Genomic DNA, 13,994 nt, shown 5'->3' with positions numbered 1-13,994 from the left:
AGTTGCCATTGCAATTCTGTGGTAATGTGTGTGAAGGGGTGCACAGAGGGCAAAATATTTACAGGGCAAATGAAAATAAATTGCGTAAAGGTGAGTGAGTACAGTATATGTTTGGAAGTGGTGAAGTGAGGGAGATGCAAGGAAGTGCATTTGGGGAAGAGTGAGAAGACGGTGCTGAAGAGGAAAGAGAGGTAGTTGAAGATGTACAGATGGACGAGATTTGCATTAAAAAGGGCATACATATCTATCATAAAGTGCACATAACTGAAGCCCAAAACTCCTTCTACAGGCCTCAATACTATTGAAATTTCAGAATTGAAGGTCAATTATTTATAACAAATTCTTGTTGTTACTCATTTATCTTAAACAGTTAACAACCATTGACAAAGCCAATCGTACTGACAGGTTTTAGGTGTAGCTCAGTTGTGCATCCCACCTAGTGCTCTCACCCAGTGACGCAACACTACAGATAGAAGCCAACTAATCAGAGAAATGGTAAACAGGTTAAGCTCCAAGGGAGGGACTAACACAAAATGGAAAATTTGGACAAGGAAAGTAATTGAATAAGAAGAAAGCAAATGACTGTGATAATAAAGCCAAACAATGGAAAAATGGCAAGCAATTGGGGGCTGTAAACCCCTGCAATTTCTTGAAAAGTGGCAAGCTCACAATAGGTCTTTAAGACTAGTCAGCTGTGGTGGCGCGGTCTAGTGGTTGCACGTCACGCGCCGTCGTGACGTGCTAGCGGCCATGTTTGAGGCTGCGCGCGCATCGCGCATTCAGAGGCGCGAAAGCCGAGGACCGACAGGTAGCGGCTCTGCGCTCTTTAGGGAAATATTCTTTTTAAATATTTGTTAACCGCTCATCTGCTGTAGCGTCCTTATTTGGGGGAATACCATTATTACAATGGCGACAAGGATGGGATGCTAGACCCCTACCCACCACGGAGAACAACCCCCACAGCAAGAAGCCACAGAGGGAAACATCAACCATACCGGTGGACAGCAGACAATCAGCAGCGAGCAGGACCACGTAGACAAGTGGCCAGAGGAACAGGTGGTCAAGAAAGAGACCAACAGCTACCACACAGGTACCTCACCCTAAAGAGCGTGGCAGAGCCCCAGAATTACCCAGGAGGGCAGAACAACTAAGCTAAGGGGGGTGGACAGACCCCAGAGGCACAAAGTAAAGCGCGCCAGATCACGCAACAATCCACGAGACAGGGAGAACCACGCTGGATACCTCACAAAAGAGCGAGGGGGCTGACGCAGGTAGTCCCCAGGCCCACGCAAGGAAAGAAGAGCAGGACAACACACCGGGAAGTCCCAGAAGCCAAGGGAACACACAACCCGCGATCAAGAGTGAGAAGATGAGTGCGCAAGCAGGATACGCAATGGCGCCAGTGCAATTTCTGCCCAGACCAGGGGAACCACTAATGAAGTGGGAGGACTGGAGAGAGTATATTGATAATTTTATAGGAGTCTTGGAAGACGAGAATGAAGAACAGTTCAACCCCAAGAGGAAAAAACGCATCCTGTTGCTCAACCTAGGCCCGGAAGGCCTGAGAATCTACAAGAGCCTGGTACCAAAACAAAGAGGAAGCACTGATGATGATGTGTATGCCCATGCCATCGATGACCTTAATGAACACTACAGACCGGCGGTGTGTGTATCGGTGGACAGGTTCAATTTCCAGCAAAGAAAACAATGCCCAGGGGAGACGGTAGAGGAATATGTGGCGGCCCTGAAGAGACTGGCGTCCACGTGCAGATATGACAATTGGGAAGAGGAGTTCATTAAAGATCAGGTGGTGATGCACACCACGAGCACAGCAGTGCAGGACAAGCTATGGGCCAGCGGGGACACCACACTAAAGGAGGTGATGGTAATCGTCAAAAGAGCAGAGTTGGCGCGCAGGTGTGCTGAGGCAACGAAGAAGGAAACAGCGCCCAGCGCCATGGTAAACAGAGTAGACGATGAGGAGCCCCGCAAAGACTACAAGTACAAGGGGTCGTCGGTGAAGGGACCCAACAAATGGCAAGGCAATCCAGGCACCCCAGGTAAACAGGAGGGAAGCAACAAGAAGTCATGCTACAGGTGTGGGAGCTGGTCCCACGAGGCACACGACAGGAAGTGCCCAGCATTCCGCGCCAAATGTATTCACTGCGGTATAGTGGGCCACTATGAGAAGGTATGTCGGAGGAAGGCCTCAAAGGGCATGGTGAAATATATTGGTCAAGAAAGTGAAGAACAAGAAGAAGGCGCAGAGAAAGACGTTGTCTTGGTACTTTGCATCTACGATCAGGTGCTGAGCGTGGATGGCCAAGTGCTGAGCGTGGATGGTAGAAGAACGACGAAGCCTGTCCTGGAAATGTCGATAGGGGGAATTCTGATAAGCGTGGTGGCCGACACGGGTTCGCCCTACACCATCGTCCAGAGAGCAGTGTGGGAGGAGAGCTTTGCACCACATCTAGGCCCAGAACTGGAAAAGCTGGATATCCGCCCAGTCACGTACAATGGGGACCGCATACCCATGGCAGGATTCAGACCATTAAAATTCGAGTTTAGAGGCCGGTCCGCTTTCTGCAAACTCTACATATCGGAGAGAGGACCCCCGGTCCTAGGATGGCTGGACCAAAGCGACCTAGGCATCAAGTTGGATCCTGGAGGAAAAGAACAAATGCTACTTACGGAGCCGGAAAAATGGCCAGACCTCGACAAATGGAGAAATGAGTACCCCAAAGTATTTGGAGGCACAGTAGGAAGGATGGAGAAATTCTCACACAAGATTATCTTGAAGGAAGATGCCGTACCGGTCGCCCACAAAGTGAGAAATGTGCCTTTGGCGGTGAGAGAAGCAGTACAAGTAGAACTACAGGACTTAGAGATGAAAGGGATAATTGAACCGATTACGTGTGCGGAGTGGCTGGCGCCCCTGGTGGTAGTAATGAAACCAAGCGGGAAGGTCAGGCTGTGTGTCGACCTGCGCGAACTGAACAAGAACATTGTGGTGGAGAAGTTCCCCTTGCCTAGAATTGAGGAGATGCTGGCCAGCACCAGGGGAATCAAGTGGTACTCCACTATAGACTTGACCTCAGCCTACCACCAGATTGCACTACACCCGGAGAGCCGCAAACTTACATCGTTCATCACCCCATTTGGGTGCTATCAGTTCCGCCGCATGCCGTTCGGGCTGGCCTTGGCGGCTGCGGTGTTCCAGAAGCTGATGCACCAACTGTTTAAAGACACGGACGGCGTCCAATACTTCCAGGACGACATCCTGGTAATGGGGCGAGACAGACCAGATCACGATGTGAAACTCGGCAAAGTACTGAAGATCCTAGAGGGTAAGGGCCTCGCAGCCGAATGGACCAAGTGCCGGATTGGAATAGAATCGGTGACCTACTTGGGACACGAAATAGGGGTGCGAGGGGTGACCCCGAAAGCAGAGAACGTGAAAGCGATTTGTGAAGCACCACCGCCCACCAACAAAGAAGAAGTCAGATCATTTATTGGTATGGCGGAATATTACAGCAAGTTTGTGCAGCACTTCGCCTCCAAGACCCATCACATGAGGCAGCTGACGAGAGACAGCACGGAATTCCGCTGGACGGAGGAAGCACAAGGTGAATTTGAAGTCATCAAGAAAGAAGTAGCAGGGGCAGTACCACTCCAAGGATATGACCCCCAAGGGAAGACAGTGCTTACCACTGATGCCAGCGACAAGGGGCTGGGCGCCGTCCTGATGCAAGACCGAGGTCAAGGAAGGATGGAGACGCTCAGCTTCGCATCCCGCACACTGAGTGAAACAGAAAAGAAGTACAGTGTAATAGAAAAAGAAATGCTGGCAGTCGTGTGGGCTATGACCAGATTCAGGCAGTTCCTATGGGGCACACGGTTCCAATTAAGAACGGATCATAAACCCCTACTGAAAGTGCTAACATCCAGCGGGCACGCCAATGCAACGCCCAGGATCTCCAAAATGACGCTGAAACTACTAGAATTTAGATATGATGTAGAATATATCCCAGGCAGTAGGAACAAAGTGGCGGACTACCTAAGTAGAGCAGCGGGCATGCAGCCGAGCGGGGAAGACCAAGCGGGAGTAGAAGAACTGGTAGCACTCAGGGAAGACCTGGAAAAAGCAATGGGTAATCAAGAATGGAAGGAGGCGTACGATGAAGACCAGACCCTAGAGGAAGTGAAATCATATATCACTAAGGGATGGCCAGACAAGAGACAGACCCGTGGGGACCTCAAACCATTCTATGAAGTCAGGGAAGAGTTATCGATGGACGACCAAGGAGTATTTGTGTACAGAAGGGAGAAGGTCATCCCCCCGGCAGGCATCATCCCCAAACTATTAGACATGCTCCACGAAGGACAGTTGGGAATTGGAAAATTGAAGCTGAGGGCCAAGCAAAACTACTGGTGGCCAGGGATGGACGTAAGGGCTGAAAGGCACGTCAGGGACTGCTCACAGTGCCAAGGGGCAGATAAAACACTCAAACCACTGCCCCCAGCTCTTGGCAAATTTGACCCCCCGAGGAATCCGTGGGAGGAGTTGTCAGTGGATATTCTGGGCCCGATCCTAGATGTACACGGAGTCCAAAAGTACGTGTGTGTCCTCATGGATAGGTACTCGAAATGGCCAGAGTTGAAGATAGACGAGGCGATGGACACAGAGACTATTATAAAGTTCCTGGCTGACACTTTTGTGAGGGAAGGTATCCCAAAGTCCATCCTAAGCGACAATGGCCCCCAATTCAGATCAGAGAAATGGAGCAACTTCATGCAGAGGAATGGTATAATAACCAAGCACACGTCCATATACCATCCCGCTGGAAACGGACTAGTAGAGCGATTTAACAGAGTGGTGATGGGATCGGTCCAGGCTGCTATCTCCAACAACAAGGACTGGGAAAGGGAGATATGGCACATGGTGTGGGCGTACAGGATCACCCCCACAGGGACAGGTTACAGCCCCTTCCAAATATTGAGGGGCCGCGAACCATTCACCCGAGAGTATGGAAGGAGAAAACCATAACGAGCGAGTGGTCCCCGGCAGTGGTGCGAGCCAACTTGGAAAAGGCACAAGCCATTAACTCGAGACACTACAACAACAGAAAGAACGTGAAAGAGAAAGAATTGAAAAAAGGTGAATGGGTGCGAGTGAAGTTGGCCATGCTACAAAGGAAAGGAGACAGTAAGTACAGTAAGCCCATGCAGGTCAAGGAAGTGTTGGGCAGAGCGGCCCTGCTGAGCGATGGAAACGTGTGGTCACAGGACCGCATTAGCAAGATGCAACAGAGTCCTACGATGGGACCAAGGCGGAGCAGACCTAGGAGACGAGGAGGAAGGAACCGCTGAGCAAGAACCATCGGAGGTGGAACTGGAAGTGAGAAGGGGAGAACAGCAAGGAGAGAGGACTGATAACGGCAATCAGGAGTTGGTGAGTGAAGGGGACATGAGCAGACGAGATGGAAGCGCGGCTGCGCTTGGAAGTGAAGGTAGGAACGAAGGGACTCAAGAAGGGGAGACCCCAACTACCTAGGTGAGACTGACCCGGAGGGGTAGAGCGGTGGTCAAACCAGCAAGGTTCCGAGACTTTGACATGAACGGCAGACTGTGAGCTAACAGTTGCTTTGTTGGGAAAAAAGGGGAGATATGTGGTGGCGCGGTCTAGTGGTTTCACGTCACGCGCTGACGTGACGTGCTAGCCATGTTTGAGGCTGCGCGAGCATCGCGCATTCAGAGGCGCGAAAGCCGAGGACCGACAGCTAGCGGCTCGGCGCTCTTTAGGGAAATATTCTTATTAAATATTTGTTAACCGCTCATCTGCTGTAGCGTCCTTATTTGGGGGAATACCATCATTACATCAGCTTGAGCTGTCTAGTAGGCTTGCCCTAAAAATGGGTAATATACATTCGAAAGGCAAACTGAGTAAAAAGTATTGTACACAACTTCGAATTGTTTGATACCGATAGTGGCCATTGCGCTTGAGACGGAAGAAGGGCATAAACTAATCAGGGAATTAGATTGTCTGAAGATGGTCCAAATGATGCAGGGGCACGGTTCAATATGCGGATGAATATAGAAATGCTGTCTATGGGCATTTTAGCTAGCTACCGTGGGAAACATAAATGGGGTACATGGCAACCGTGCAGCCATGGAAATGAAGAAGCACTGGTGTTAGGGGGCTTAAAAGAGTCTGTTAGTTACTTTTTCGTGGGTAACGCAAGTAAGAGCAATGGAGTTTGGGAAAAATCGGTCTGTTATGTTTCGTGTTTGTATTGCGATGGAGTCATCGCTAACCCTGCGGAAGACTTTAGGTGCCTAAAAAAATGAAAGGAATGATAGGCCAATCCAGGTACTCGTGTTTCTTTGGTGAATGGGTTAATGCTTCCCCTTCAACCCTGCCTGATCCCGGTTAGGTCTCCCTGAGTACAGCCCGGCACGTACCTCTCACTTTTGTCGCGATTTCCTCCAACTTGCTTCAGGCTCAGGCTTCTCCGCGTCCGTTGCTAGGAAACAACGGAAAGGAAATAGACAGAACCTAACTCAGCACTGCGCCCCGCTCGGAGACTCTGGGCTACTGTCAGAGACTATTTCGAACACTAGACCACGCATTGAGACTGTGACAAAAAAAAGACACCTCACATCCAATAGACGTCACGTCGCAAGGCATGACCCGCCCACTGTAGAACTGAATTACCAATAGAAATCAAGTCTCAATGTATGACCCGCCCATTGAGGAAGCGGATTAGATAGAAAAGGTGTGACTACAACTAATATGGCCGCTGAGCTACCTTTCCATCCTGTAGGGAGGCACAAATCGCATGTAAGTCAAAGTCCGTTTGAGATCTATAGCGTCTCCTTATTTGATGAAAAAGGTTGTCCAATAGGCTTAGTTATGTAATCACTGCTAAAATTCCACCGACTGACACAAAAACAATATCACATCGCGACTCGTTTTGTATAGTGTGGGCTACTCATAATGTTCTAAAGGCTTTAGTGACTTTGTTCTCTATTAAGTTTTTCATTTGCGTGCTTTATGCAGAACTGTTCATGTTTAAATCCAGGGACCTTTTGGGAAACAACTGTTACTCTAGTCTATGGGAATCATGCATTCAGATGCCAGAACAATGCACGTATATTTTGGTTTTGTATTACATTCAACATTGATCGCTACACTAAAATACAACATATGTACAGTGGGTAACATTGCACAATTCCATGATACAAATAACAGGTGCGGGTAGTGTCAGCGGGTGATTTTTTTTAAAGTGCAGAGTCTATACTTGCGAAACAGGAAAGAGGGAGCGAGTTAAAACAAGCATCGTCAAAGTCAATAGGTTGTGTCTATGCAAAATCCATTGACTTTTGTCAATATTTATACAGCAGCATGGGCAACACGGGTTAAAGAAAAATATATATATAAGCACTATGACGCGGCCAGCACTGAATCAGTCATAACGCTTAAAAAAAAAAAACTTTAAGCCACGTTGCACAACAGACACTCTATAGTGTAATGTGTAAAAAAAACAGCACAGAGGGTTGAAACATTGAGGGAGGAGGGTTTATTTATTTATTTAATTAATGCATTTTTATAAAGCGCAGACTTTACCCGAAAGTGTCAAGCACTGTACAATAGAACCAGTTACGTTACATGAGAGAAATGTTACAAAAATGGAAACAAACAAAAATAGCAGGCCATAAAATCAAAACAACGCAGGCAAAAGGAACACAATATTAAACACAGCAAGCACAGAATGTACAAACAAAAATATAAATATATATGACAAATTAACAATGACTAAAGAACTTCCTGGCGGGGTCTGAGAAGGAAGGAATTAGTTCTGTAAGTGTCTTTAGAATAGAAGAGATTTGAGGTCCGCTTTGAAGATCTGGATGAAGGTGATGGCACGGAGCAAAGGAGGAATCTAGTTCCAGATTCTCACCGCATTACCTGAGAACGATTGAGGCATCAATTTTTCCCTTTTGAAGGAGGGGGGCTCAAGCAGGAACTTTTCCGCATTCTGAGAAGGTCTTGAGCCTCCAGACAATTTCAGTTTATTCGCTAGATAGCGAGGGGAGGAAGAGTGCAAAGCTTTTTGGGTGATGCACGCCGTTTTGTAAATAGCTCTAGCCTCGATGGGAAGCCATTGGAGAGAAGACAGGATAGGAATGATGTGGTCACTACGTTTGGACCCTGAAATGAAGCGAGCTGCTGAATGGAGGACGGATTTGAGGGGGGAGAGGTGAGATTTGGGAAGGCCAGTCAGAAGAGAATTACAATAATCTAGTCTCGAGAGAACTAGCGATTGGACCAAGGTTTTTAGGTCATTATCCGGGAAGAACCGACAAATCCCCCATAAAAGGTGCAGCTGATAACGTGCGCTCTTGGCAATGGAGTTGATGTGAGATTAGGTTGAGTCTTTTGTCAAGTATGACACCTAGGGATTTAGCGCAGTCACTAATGATGGGTTTACTGTTGAGTAAATTCAACTGATCCATCCAGAATTGAAAAGGAGGCGGAGAGAGAGAGCTAGATATCAGAAGGAATTCTGTTTTGTAGGGATTGAGAATGAGTTGGTGAACTAACATACAGTTGTGAATAGAGTTGAGAGTAGAGTTGAGTAGTGAGAGATCATGAGAGGAAGACACCTTGGGGTAGATTTGGGTGTCATCCGCACAGAGATGGTAGAGGATTCCAAATTTGCTTAGGAGGTTCCCTAGTGGTTCCAGATAGAGATTAAATAGAGTGGGAGCAAGGATAGAACCTTGAGGGATGCCTTGACCAACCACCAGTGGAGAAGAGAGACTGTTCGCAATCTTGATCATTTGGGATCTGTCCTAGAGGAATGATGCAAACCATTTGAGTACTGTGCCTTCCACGCCCATTCTCTGTTGAAGAGTGTTAAGGAGGTTGTTGTGATTAACAGTGTCAAATGCTGCAGAGAGGTCAAGAAGAATCAGAAGACACGATTCCCCTGAATCGAGTATATGCAGCGCATCATCAAACACTCACAGCAGGGCTGTTTCAGTGCTGCAATTTTGAATAAAGCCAGACTGGAACATGTCAAGGAGATTATTGACCATAATGTGTTGGGAAAGTTGTTTTGCAACACATTTTTCTGTGATCTTTAAAAGGAAAGGGAGATTGGTGATGGGGCGGAAGTTATTAATGTTGTTTGCATCTGCAGAGTTTTTTTTTAGAATGTGTTAACCTGTCCTGTTTTGAGGACAACTGGGAGGGATCCTTGACTGAGGAAGAGATTAACTAGCTTGGTCCAAGAGGAGAGAGTGTTGGTATTGAAATCAATAGTGATGACACTGGGTATGGGGTCAGAAAAATGGTTGGAGGGTTTAGTTTCGAGGATGCATTTGAGGAGATCATCTTCCGAGATGGCAGCAAAGTTCTACCAAGTGACTAAGGATTTTTGCTCCTCAATGGGGTTGGGTAACCTGTTCCACCAGTGATTTTACATTTTGATCAAAGAATATAGCGAACTCAGTTGCTTTCTTCACAGCATCCTCAGGTTTGATGGTTTGGGGAGAACAATTTAGGTTTTTGATGAGGTCGAAAAGTTTTTTTGGTCTGTTTTTAGCTGAATCGAGGAGGGATCTGAAATGTGATGTTTTTTCCTGGAAGAAATGCTTGTGGTATTTGGATCTTGCTGAACGTAAAAGAGAGAGGTTGGAGGTGGATGGAGATTGTCTCCAATGTTTCTCCAGGATTCTAAGGTTTCTCCTTTCGTCATAGAGAGCTTTATTGAACCAAAGAGCTGAAGGGGTGGGTCTTTTTCTTTGGAGTGGAGCAATCATGTTGATTTCGAATGCAAGGATTGAGAGGCAATGGGGAGTGAGATTGTTAACATCCATATTGGGGTCTAGACTAGGAAGTGAGTGCATAGCAGAATCACATAGAGTCCCAAGATCAATGTTTTTTGTGTTGCAGAACCAAGTAGAGGCTCTTTTAGGTTGGCCGAGAGTTATAATGTGCGAGAGGTGAAAACGGAAGGGAATGAGGAAATGGTCTGACCAATCTACACGGATGGGGGGAGTAGTGGTAAGCTGGTCTGATTTAGAAATAACAATGTCCAGAATTGAGCCCTTGGCGTGTGTAATTTCCGACCAGTGTTGGACAAGATCGTTAGCTGCAAGAAAAGTTGCAAGCTTGTTGGCTGCCGAGTCGTCCACGGAGCCCCAGTGGAGATTGAAATCACCTAGGAAGATCTGTTTGTCGCTTTGTGAATATTGGTCACTAATGTGGTCGATGAGTTCCTCTATGAAGGAAGAGCAATTACCGGGAGGGTGGTAGATGGTATGGAACCTGAAGGGTGAGCCATGATGAACTTGGAGTTCTAGGGAAAGACATTCAAAAGTGCGAAAGAGGATGGTGGGAAAGGCTTTGATTTGAAGGGAGTTTCTGAAGATAATCGCAACACCTCCTCCTATTTTGTCTGATCTGTCGTTTCTGAGGATAGAATAGTCAGTAGATATCAAAAGATCAAATGAAGTGTGAAAGGAGTCATTAAACCAGGTCTCAGTGAGAAAGAGCATGTCAAGATTGTGGTGGGTGATAGTGTCAGATATTTCCAGTTTGTGTTTGGTTGCAGATCCACAGTTATGGAGCATACAATGAAGCTCTGATGCAACTGTTTTGGTGATGTGATTGTCTTAACTGATAATGGGGATATGGATTAGGTTCCTGAATGACGGTGTCCCTTGAGGGGGAGGCTGGTAAGTTCTGACGGAAGAGATGGTCTGAATGGTATATTGAGTAGAATTGGTAGGAGAGGCGAGTGGAGGGGAATTGGCTTTGGTAGTCTTGTAGGTAGCCAGTAAGTTGGTGATGTCTGTGGAAGACAGACTGTGGTTGGCTTTATTGGGGCACGGGAGCAAGGAACTCCTCTGGAGATTATTCGGGGAGGGGGATATCTCAGCACTTAAGAGTGAAATGGACGCTTCAAGCTGCAAAAGGGAAGAGATGAGAGAATCAAGTTTAGTTTCCAAAGAGAGGTGAGCTGAGCACGGAGTGAAGGGTGGCTCAATGGTTAAGGGAGGGAGTGGCCTAGGCGAAGTATGACAGGGGGATGTGGGGGACAGGGGGATGTGGGGGACCGGGGGGTGTGTTGGGGTGTGAGGGTCGAGGGAGGAAGTGAAGTAGGCAAAGGAGGACAGTGGGCTGTGGGGGACTGTGGAGAGTGATGTGATGCAAGGGTCTGAGGGGGTAAAGATGGTGATAGAAAGAAGTGGATGGAGTAACAGAAAAGAAACAAAACAGAGAGTGGGAGAGGGTGGTGGGAGAAACAGGGTGGGTTAGAAACAACAGGAAAGCAAGAGGGGAAATGGTTTAGAAACAAAGGAAAGTGGGAAGGTGGGTTAAGGAGACCGAGCAGGTAGGGTTTAAAATTACAGATCGGGGGGAGGATGGTGGTAAAGGAGTGAAACCGAAAAGTAAAAATAAAAAGAGTACCTGTAGGAGCCTGCTTTGGAAGGGCACTGGCCACTTGAAGCAGTATTTTGTCCAGACTCCACGGCAGAACAAAGACTCAAAGCCCAGGGAGAAGACGGCGACAAGAAGGAGGAGCTGACCAATAGCAGGCAAGATACGAGTGACGTGAGAGCCAGCCAATGGTAAGTAAAGGTAAGTACTGAGCCGGCTCTAAGTCCCCTTTAAGGTTTTTTTTTTAAATACAAGAGATCTTTGCAAGCACAGTGCAATTGCTGTGCAGGCGATACCTAAAAAGGATGTCTCTTTTGGGTGGACCAATAAAGTAGACCTGGTTGGGCAGCACATATAAATTATGTAGCACACCTGTCAAGGGCTCCTAATGAAGGTACTCTGCACAGGGAAATCCTGGCTCCACCAAATTGGTGAAAGGAGGAGCAGGAAGACACATACCACTTTTAAGCTGTAGAGAACACTGCCTCGCCCATCTTTACCGGCTACAACAGATTCACCCTTACCTCAGTGCTGTTAGAGAACAGTACAGAAGGGACATGCTTGAGTGTCTGCCCTAGAAAGGGAACTAAAGACTAGAGCTGCCATTACAAATGAGTAACTAAAATATACTCTAATGTTAATACAATTCAAAGTTGCCACTGTAAATACAATTCAAAGCAATCCTTGCACCAACAGGAAAGGAAAGGAAATTATAACTACACTCCCTCCTTTGCCCGTATTCAAAGTCACCAGGGCCCTCAACCCTTTTTTTTTACATGAATCTTGCTGTCTTGACTTGTACAGGAACTAATCACAACAAAACTTTCACAGGAAGAAAAATAGACTCAAGCTATGCTATTCTGCGTCTGCGCTCTGCAGAATAAAACAAACCTTGATAGCGAATGCCTAACCAACTCCAGCTCCTGGGTTCTAATGATTTCCCCATTCTCTGTGGCAAAATTAAGATACCAAAGAAGTTCGGAGCAGATGAAAAGGAGCACTAAGGAATGGGACACAGATAAGAAGAACTGATGAAGAACAACAGGAAATGGTATGCTACAACCAATTTAAACGGAGGAAAAGTAAGTAGCAAGCACGCTAATGAATGAAAAGTAAGGGCTGGATGTCACCCCTTTTAAGACTTATATTAAATACAATAGATTTCACAAGTATAGCACAAGCCCTATGCAGGGGAAACCTAAAAAGTCTGAGGAATTTGTTTTCCAAATGATTCATGATTCAACAGAATCAATTTTAGGCGGGCGACAGCTAAAGTAAAGCCATTTTTAGCTTTAAAAATCTGGAGTTTCCTGCCTAAGTTCGGTCTGTTGGCATGTGGAACAGCAGGATTTAGGCTCCAACTTTTATTCGTCATAGTTTTGCAATTATATACTCCTATCTAACATTGTATTCACTGTGTGTCTTAACTTCTTTAACATGTGTGAAGCATTTAAATGTATTTATCAGACCCTCCAGGATTTCGCAGTTTGCAGCAAAATCGGCACTTTTGTAAAAATGCCGCTATTTTTACAAAAGTGTCTGCGAAATTGGCACTTTTGTAAAAATGCAGCGATTTTTACATTAGTGCCCGCGCAAATGAAGCAATGCATTACTTTGTACTTCATAGTAAATGTAACAGTTTAAATATTACCCCCAGGAGTCATTTCACTGGCACTGAATACATATACCCATTTACAGAACTTCCTGGCATCGAAAACTATGACCGTTCAGGCTACACAACTATGTTCTCTATTTCCATTTATTTGCCATGTTATAAATTATTGGGACTAAACTGATATCTGTCAAGGGTCCCAGACAGCGCAGCAGCTGGTACATTACTCTCAAAACTATAATACTCCTATTAGAGTACTGGCCTGCAGGGTACACACAGATACTTCTGCAGATTATTTATTTAGTTATTTATTTATTTATTTTTGAAATTTGTAAACCTCACAAATGCCTTGGGGCGTCTCGGAGCTGCGGACAGCGGACAAGGTCAATGAGAAATTTATTGGTTAAACAACCAGTTCTTTATCATCTTTCTAAAAACTAGCAGTGAGTGACATGACCTGATCTCAAGCGGGAGGGAGTTCCAGAGTTTTGCCACCGTAACAACAAAACGCCTGCCGCCCCAAGAGACGGTTTGTGTATGTGGCACAATAAGGTGAAATGCATTAGATGATCGAAGTAGTCTATTGGGAGTGTATGTGGCTAAGTGATTTATTAAAAACTGGGGGCCTGTCTTGCGCGAGGCTTTATAACCAATACACAATGCCTTAAATTGTATTCGGTTCCTCACTGACAACCAGTGATACCCTTTGATAACATGTGAGATTGGTTTAAACTTGGGAGTTCCTGACAGCACTCTGGCGGCTGCATTCTGGACGGTTTGCAATTTTTGTATAACCCTGCTTTGTGCGTTAGCAAACAGCCCATTGCAATGGTCTAAAGGTGACATCACCAGGATGCTAATCAAAGTTTTTCCTGAGTTCAGAGGGAGAAATGGTAAAATCTTCTTGATCATTCGGAGTTTATGGAATTC

General features: G+C 46.2%; 1 protein-coding gene across 1 annotated transcript in view; it reads right to left on the bottom strand.

Moving 5' to 3' along the window:
- The window catches only part of NME5 (NME/NM23 family member 5), a 110,703-nt gene extending 104,064 nt beyond the window's left edge, over positions 1-6,639 (bottom strand). Inside the window, exon 1 of the mRNA XM_086928850.1 lies at positions 6,463-6,639. The gene's annotated coding sequence lies outside the window, so the exon portion shown is untranslated. The remainder of the gene's footprint in view (positions 1-6,462) is intronic.
- Positions 6,640-13,994: the final 7,355 nt, after the last annotated feature.

The sequence above is a fragment of the Lissotriton vulgaris genome, chromosome 7 (assembly GCF_964263255.1).
Source record: "Lissotriton vulgaris chromosome 7, aLisVul1.2, whole genome shotgun sequence".
Lineage (NCBI taxonomy): Eukaryota > Metazoa > Chordata > Amphibia > Caudata > Salamandridae > Lissotriton > Lissotriton vulgaris.
The sequence above is the reverse complement of the archived record's forward strand: the minus strand, read 5'-3'. Positions and strand labels throughout refer to the sequence as shown.